The 7,657-nt window shown below is 48.5% G+C and overlaps 1 protein-coding gene across 1 annotated transcript in view; it reads right to left on the reverse strand.

The window, feature by feature from the left end:
• SF3A1 (splicing factor 3a subunit 1) overlaps positions 1 to 7,657 on the reverse strand; it is a 30,587-nt gene that overhangs the window by 21,859 nt on the left and 1,071 nt on the right. The gene's annotated exons all lie outside the window — the stretch shown is intronic.

Consider the following 7,657-nt stretch of genomic DNA (forward strand, 5'->3'; position numbering starts at 1 on the left):
GAAAGTGCCCTTACACATGTTAAAGTTTCACAGGCACTGGGTATCGTCCCACACCTGCAACACTATGCGGTCCCACCAGTCTGTGCTTGTTTCCCGGGCCCAAACTCAGCGTTCAATGGCTAGATCCTGCCCCATTACCAGCTGGATCTCCAAAGCGCAGGGGCCCACAGTTTGACAGAATTCTGTGTCCATGTCCTCATCACTCTTGTCGCCGCGCTGCCATAGCCGCTGCCTCCTCGCCTGGCTTTGCAGGTCCCAGTTCAGCATTGACTGCATGAGAATGCGCGAGGTGTTTAAAACCTCCATGATTGCTGTCTTGAGCTCAGCAGAGTCCATGCTTGTCGTGGAATGGCATCTGCACAGTTCACCCAGGAAAAAAGGTGTGAAACGGTTGGCTGCTGCTGCTTTCAAGGAGGGAGGGGTGAGGCTGTACCCAGAAGCACCTGCGACAATGTTTTTTGCCCCATCAGGCACTGGGATCTCAACCCAGCATTCCAATGGGCAGGGGAGACTGCGGGAACTATGGGATAGCTACCCACAGTGTAACACTCAGGAAATCGACGCTAGCCTTGGTACATGGATGCACACCGCCGAATTAATGTGCTTAGTGTGGCCGTGTGCACTCGACTTTATACAATCTGTTTTAAAAAACGGTTTCTGTAAAATCGGAATAATCCCGTAGTGTAGACATACCCTTAGTCTCCAAAATGCTATGGAAAGGTGGGGGAGAGAAAGAATTCTGAGGCAGAAGGAATGGGGGCAACTAGACAGATGATTTTAAGTTCTTGGTTAGGAGCAGGAAGTTGGAACATCAAGTCTTGCAAAGTCACATTGGAGTGGTGAGTTTAACAAGTATTCCATCTTTTCTTTTTTAATCTTCTGAAGGATCCCTGAGATGAGGGAAAGGGCAGAAATCCGTATTTCAAGCTCCCTGCCCATCTCATACAGGCAGCATACACTGCATGCACCCATGGCTTCTTGAACCCGCTAAACAATTTGGTAACTTTCTAATTTATTTGAGTGGCAAAAGAATCTACTTCTGGCACCCCCCAGTAGCTTCTATTTCTTAGCAACACTGGGACAGCTTCTATTTATCTGAGTTAGTTCTGGTTGGCCTGGGATGTTGAACCAGGTGAACAGTTTTGCTGTTTATTTTAGGGTTATATAGCAGCACCCATCACATGAGTATCTGAGCATTTCACAGGTTAATTAGATTGGCATGACAAGATCATTAGTGGATTTCATGCAATCTTCAGCTGTCTTCTGGTTATGGGAAGCACTGCTTGGGGTAGAGAAAAAGATACTGCTCTACCCACATGGCAAGAGAAGATCATGGATCATCCAGGGGAATACCAGGCTGTTTGAGTCCTCTCACCACCAAAATGACTCCTTGGGCTGGATAGAATGTGTCAGAGGATGGAACAACACTGAGCCCAATGGAGGATGAATGAGTGAGAAAAAATGGTCTGGACCGTATCTTGCTCATGGGACCAGTCTAAGCAACAATATCTTCAAGATGTTCTCTCATCCCACTGTGTAGGACAGGCTGAAGACCTGTGGCCTTGAAAGGCATCTTTATGTGTTCTTGACTGGGCAACCTTCCTTTCTGCTATACTAATGGCAGCTTCCAGGTGGGAAATTCGAGGAGTTCGAGAAGAAGTTCAAGAACTTTCTTCCATGTTTGTCACAAATTCCAGGTTAGAGAAGGAACAAAATGACCTGGGCCACTGCATCTCAACTGGATGCACTGTAGGGAATCGCTTGGATTTTGCTTTTGCTGCTACTTTTAGGGTCTTTGTGAGTAATCTCAGTGCTACAGTATTGAGCCTTGCTGTAACAGGATGTAGCAGACCCTTCTGCCTTCAAGGAGAGAGGATTTCAAGACTCTGACTTCTTCATTTGGATTCAAAGAAAAGCAAGAGAGACCATCGCAACTGCATCACCATGAGCCTTTCACTGAAATAATTCTGGCTCATACACAAATGCAGCATTTTTTGCTTGCCTAGCTATTTGACTGCCTCATAAGTAGTTGCAGGTGTCTGTTGGGCGCTTAGGCATAAGATGAATTTAAGACTGTGGAGACCAGCTGCCTGTAGAGGGAGTGCAAATGAGCAGGCAGGGGGAAAAAAATTCTTAAGAGCAACCAATCACTGTCTTCCAAAATTGACCAAAGTGAAACTGCTTAGTCCAAACTGTCAACTGTGCAGGAGCAGAAAGCACCAAACAGAATTTTACCAATCTAGAAAAATAAAACCTTTAACAATGAAAATTAAGCTTAAGTAATTTGAGCCAGAGATTTTTTTTTTCAGACCTGTAAGCACCAGAATGAATTTCTCTCTCCCTTCAATCAACTATAAGGCTCTGCGATATTTGATATTCAAAAGAGATGATCTGCAAACCACTCTACACTGTGTGCAGCCATATCTAGTTGCCACAAGCTAAGCAAAGAGAGGACAGATCAGTACTTGGATAAGAGATTCTGTAGGTGACATTCTCCCTCTTCCTCCAGTACAGAGTCAGGATCCCAAGCAATTATAAGCTTTTCATAAATCCTGATTTCCTGTCAAATTCCAATTTGGATACTAACATTCTGTTCCCTGTTCCTCCTTCAGTTTCCAGTGGATAAACGACTCTTCTTCACTTTCTGTCCTGAACTAGAGTCAAGTAGGGTTGCAGTGAGCTGTTCAACAGCTTCCGCCTTCAGAGGTTGCATTTTAGTGGTGGGTGAAGTAATTCCCTATTTAGTTTGCCAAGCACTGAGAGAAACCTTGAGATAACTCACTTCACACAATGCTGAAATGCAGTCAGTTCAAAGGTAGTAATAATAGCTACCTCATATAGTGGTTTTCATGAGTGGATCTCAAAGCACTTTACAAAGGAGGTTGGTATCATTATCCCCCTTTTACAAATAGAGAAATTGAGGCATAGGGCGGGGAAGTGACTTGCTCAAGGTCACCCAGAAAGCCAGGAACAGAATCCAAGGCCTGGTCTGCACTAGTCTGTTATTTCGGAAATAGACAAGTTAATTCGGGGGGGGGGGGGGAAGAGATTCCATCCACGCAACCAAACCTTTTTTTCGATTTAAAGGACTCTTTAATCCAATTTCTGTACTCCACCTCGGCAAGTGGAGTAGCGCTTAAATCGAGATCACAATGCCGGTTAAAGGTATTGTGGACGCAATTTGATGTTACTGGCCTCCGGGAGCTATCCCAGAATGCTCCCTTGTGACCGCTCTGGACAACACTCTCAACTCCAATGCACTAGCCAGGTGGGCAGGAAAAGCCCCGGGAACTTTTGAATTTCATTTCTTGGTTGTTCACCATCAGCACAGGTGACCATCAGCACAGTCCACCATCACAGGCGACCATGCAGAGTCCACCATCATAGGAGATCACACAATCCCGGATTCGCAGATGACCTCCAGCATAGTCCAAACGGGAGCTACTGGATCTTATCGCATGTCAGGGAGACAAGTCTGTTATGGCAGAACAATGTTCCAAAAAAAGCAACGTAAATACGTACGCTAAAGTCTCCAGGGCCATGATGGAAAGAGGCTACTCCAGGGACACAGAGCAGTGTCGTACGAAAAATCAAGGAGCTCAGGGAAGTGTACCAAAAAGCCAGGGAAGCAAATGGGCACTCTGGATCACAGCCCCATACATTCTGCTTCTACTGTGAGCTGCATGCAATTATGGGGGGTGATGCTACCACTACCCCACCACTATCCATGGACATCTGCAAGGGGGGAGTTGCACAGAGCGAGGAGGAAGAGTCATTGGAGGACGAAGAGGAGGAGGAGGAGGAGGACAGTGCATGGGCGACAAGTGAGGAATCAGTTCCCCCCCCTAGCCAGGAACAATTCTTAACGCTGGAGCCAATAGCCTCCCCCTCACTCCCAAGGCGGGCTCCCGGACCATGACCCTGGAGAAGGTAATTCTGGTGAGCGAGAGCCTGATCAGAGCCACGCGGTAGGGGGCAGGAGGGGGGAACCCAGCCATGCTGGGCTGTTCGCGTTTAGTTTAAAGAGCTCATCCCTGCTCCGAGCCTCATCGGAGCCACGTGGTGGGTGCGAGGGAGGGAGGGGGTGTTGTGTGAAGCGATCATCCCAGAGAGCCCGCAGGCACTCCTTTTATATGGCAAACCCACCAGGCATTGCTTACTATGGGAAAGGGGACCCAGCAGTTTGAAAGCATTGAAATGAATATAGAAGCAGAACCCCGCATGCCCCTAGGCTGCCTGCAAGCTGAATTCTGTTGCCCGGCTGTGTGTTATGACTTACTCACACCAAAGTGTCCCGTTTGTTCTCTGAAATGTATCTTTTAAAATACTACCCTCCCTTTTTATCCTCCCGCAGGTGCAAACGTTTCAACATGGCCCCTGTCTACTCTGTCCCAGAGGACAGTCCAGATTAGAACTCAGGACAACATGCAGTCCTCCCGCACTGATAGGGCCCAGCTGAATGCGTGGAGGCAAACAACTGCAGAGTCCTGTAAAGCATTACAGGAACATGAAGAGAGGAGGAGCGCGCGCGATGAGAGCAGGCAGGATACTATGGTCAGGCTCATGGGGGAGCAAACTGACATGATCCGCAGTATGGTGGAGCTAATGCAGGAAAGGCAGCAAGACCACAGACTGCCACTGCAGCCCCTATATAACCGCCCCCCCTCCTCCCCAAGTTCCATAGCTCCTCGACCAGACGCCCAAGAACACGGGGCGGGAGGCTACGGGGCCCCACACACTCAACCCCAGAGGATCGCCCAAGCACCAGAAAGCTGGCATATGCGAACTTTTGATTTGGTTTCTGGACTTGTCCTTCCCTCCTCCTTCACCCCCCAACCCAATACCCACTCCCCCTGGTCTACCTTTGGATTTCTCTCAATGTGTTGTGCAACAAATAATAAAGAACAGTTTTTAAACTATATTATATATATATATATAAAAAAGGGGGCAGGTAACTTCAAGAGAAACAAACAACTGTCACACCGTACCCTGGCCAGTCATGAAACTGGTTTTCAAAGCTTCTCTGATGCACAGCGCGCCCTGCTGCGCTCTAATCGCGCTGTTGTCCGGCTGTGCGAAATTGGCAGCCAGGCGAGTTGCCTCAACCTCCCACCCCGCCATAAATGTCTCCCCCTTACTCTCACAGATATTGTGGAGCACACAACAAGCAGCAATTACAATTGGAATATTGGTTGTGCTGAGATCTAACCGAGTCAGTAAACTGCACCAGCGCGCTTTCAAACGTCCAAAAACACATTCTACCACCATTCTGCACTTGCTCAGCTTATAGTTGAACTTCTCCTTACTACTGTCCAGGGTGCCTGTGTACGGCTTTACGAGCCATGGCATTAAAGAGTAGGCTGGGTCCCCGAGGATGACTATAGGCATTTCAACATCCCCAACAGTAATTTTCTGGTCTGGGAAGTAAGTCCCTTCCTGCAGCTGTTCAAACAGACCAGAGTTCCTGAAGATGCAAGCATCATGCACCTTTCCCGGCCATCCCGCATTGATGTTGGTGAAACATTCCTTGTGATCCACCAGCGCTTGCAGCACCATGGAAAAGTACCCCTTGTGGTTTATGTACTGGCCGCCCCGGTGTGCCGGGGCCAAGATAGGGATATGCGTTCCGTCTATCGCCCTGCCACAGTTAGGGAACCCCAGCGCATTAAAGCCATCCACAATGGTCTGCACGTTTCCCAAAGTCGCAACTCTTGATAGCAGCTGGTCAATGATTGCGCTGGGTACTGGCAGCATTGCAGCCCCTACAGCAGATTTGCCCACCCCAACCTGATTCCCAACTGACCGGTAGTTGTCGGACATTGCAAGCTTCCACAGTGCTATGGCCACTCACTTCTCAACTGTGAGGACTGCTCTCATTTTGGTGTCTTTGCGCTTCAGGGCAGGGGACAGCAAGTCACAAAGTTCCATGAAAGTTTCACAGCCACTAGGAATCATCCCAGACCTGCAACACTATGCAGTCTCACCAGTCTGTGTTTGTTTCCCGGGCCCAGAATCGGCATTCTACGGCATGAACCTGGCCCAATGCCACCATGATCTCCCAATCGCCACATGCTGTGCTTCTAGGAATGTCTGTGTCCATGTCCTCATCAGTATAGTAATCGCACTGTCGTCGCTTCCTCGCCCAGTTTTGCAGGTACTGCACATACTGCTAGATAACGCGCAAGGTATTTACAATGGTCAATACTGCAGTGGAGATCTGAGCGGGCTCCATGATCACCGCGCTATGGCGCCTGCATGGGTAATCCTGGAAAAAGGGCGCGAAACGTAGGAAACCTGTTCAGTTCAAGATGGCCGATAAAAGGCAGTAAATGGTTGTCTTCTGTAGCTTTCACCGAGTAGGGAAGCTCACTAGAGCTGCAAGAGCGGGAGAGCAGAGTTTGCGGTGGAAGCGTGAGCAGAGTTTGCAGCGGAAGCTGTGCGGCTCAGGTCACAATGGCTGAAAAACGGCAGGGAATTGTTGCCTTCTGTAGCTTCCCCTGGAGCCCAGGACCAACAACATGGAAAACGCGGCAGAAGCTGTGCAGCTCAGTTCACGATGGCCAAAAAACGGCGGAGAATAGTTGCCTTCTGTAGCTTGCACATAAGCCCAGGACAGACAACATGGAAAAATTAGCAAGCTATACAAGAGCGGGAGAGCAGAGTTTGCGGAGGAAGCTGTGCTGCTCACTTCATGGTAGCCAAAAAAAAAAGGCGGGAAATTGTTAGATAAAACAGTAGATAGAAAGATGAGAGGACACGCGAGGTGGATTCATAGTACCAGGAGACAGGCAGTGCACCGTACTGCACCGTCTGCTGGCACTATGGCGTCTGCTGTAGGTTTCATGGAGGGAGGAGCGAGTGACGGCACACACCCAGAAACACCTGCGAGAATGTTTTTGCCCCATCATGCACTGGGAGCTTAACCCACAATTTCAATGGGCAGCGGGGACTGCGGGAACTGTGGAATAGCTTCCCACAGTGCACTGTTCCAACACTTGATGCTAGCCTCGGTACTGTGGACGCACTCCACCGAATTCATGTGCTTTAGTGGGGACACACAACATTAAATGTATAAAATCGCTTCCGAAAATTCAAATAGAATAAATTCTAATTAATTTTGTACTGTAGATGTACCCCAGGTCTCCTGCATCCCAGTGCTGTAGACTCTAGGCCACACTGCCTCTCTAGAAGAAGACAATAGCTTTGTAACAGAGCACAGCAAAGCTAGACAAAAGTTTAAGACAAGAAATAAGGAAGATGTTGTGCACTAAAACTCCACAAAGAACTCGGAGAGCTGGGACATCGAGACAGAAATGGCAGTGATCCAGGACACAGGGCTCAAGCAAAGAAAGCCTGGGAGCTTTTAATACCCACAAGTGAGGCAGAGCTTGAGTTTTATTCATGCCCTGTCCCAGGAGCACAGCACCCCCAGGTCTCTTTGTTGACAGAGAAATTAGCATCCCCCCCTCCCCTCACACACAGAGTCTTCCAACACTCCCTGCAACACACCTCAGCACAGAGCCCCCTAGCAGAGCACTGGAACAAAAAACTTAATTGCTTCAAGTCTGACCTAATAAATTTACTGAGTTGATGGTATGATGAGACTGCCTACAATGGCATATAGCCAATCTGCAACTGCTGACAGTAAATTAGCTGC

Source organism: Mauremys reevesii, linkage group 18, assembly GCF_016161935.1.
Source record: "Mauremys reevesii isolate NIE-2019 linkage group 18, ASM1616193v1, whole genome shotgun sequence".
Taxonomy (NCBI): domain Eukaryota; kingdom Metazoa; phylum Chordata; order Testudines; family Geoemydidae; genus Mauremys; species Mauremys reevesii.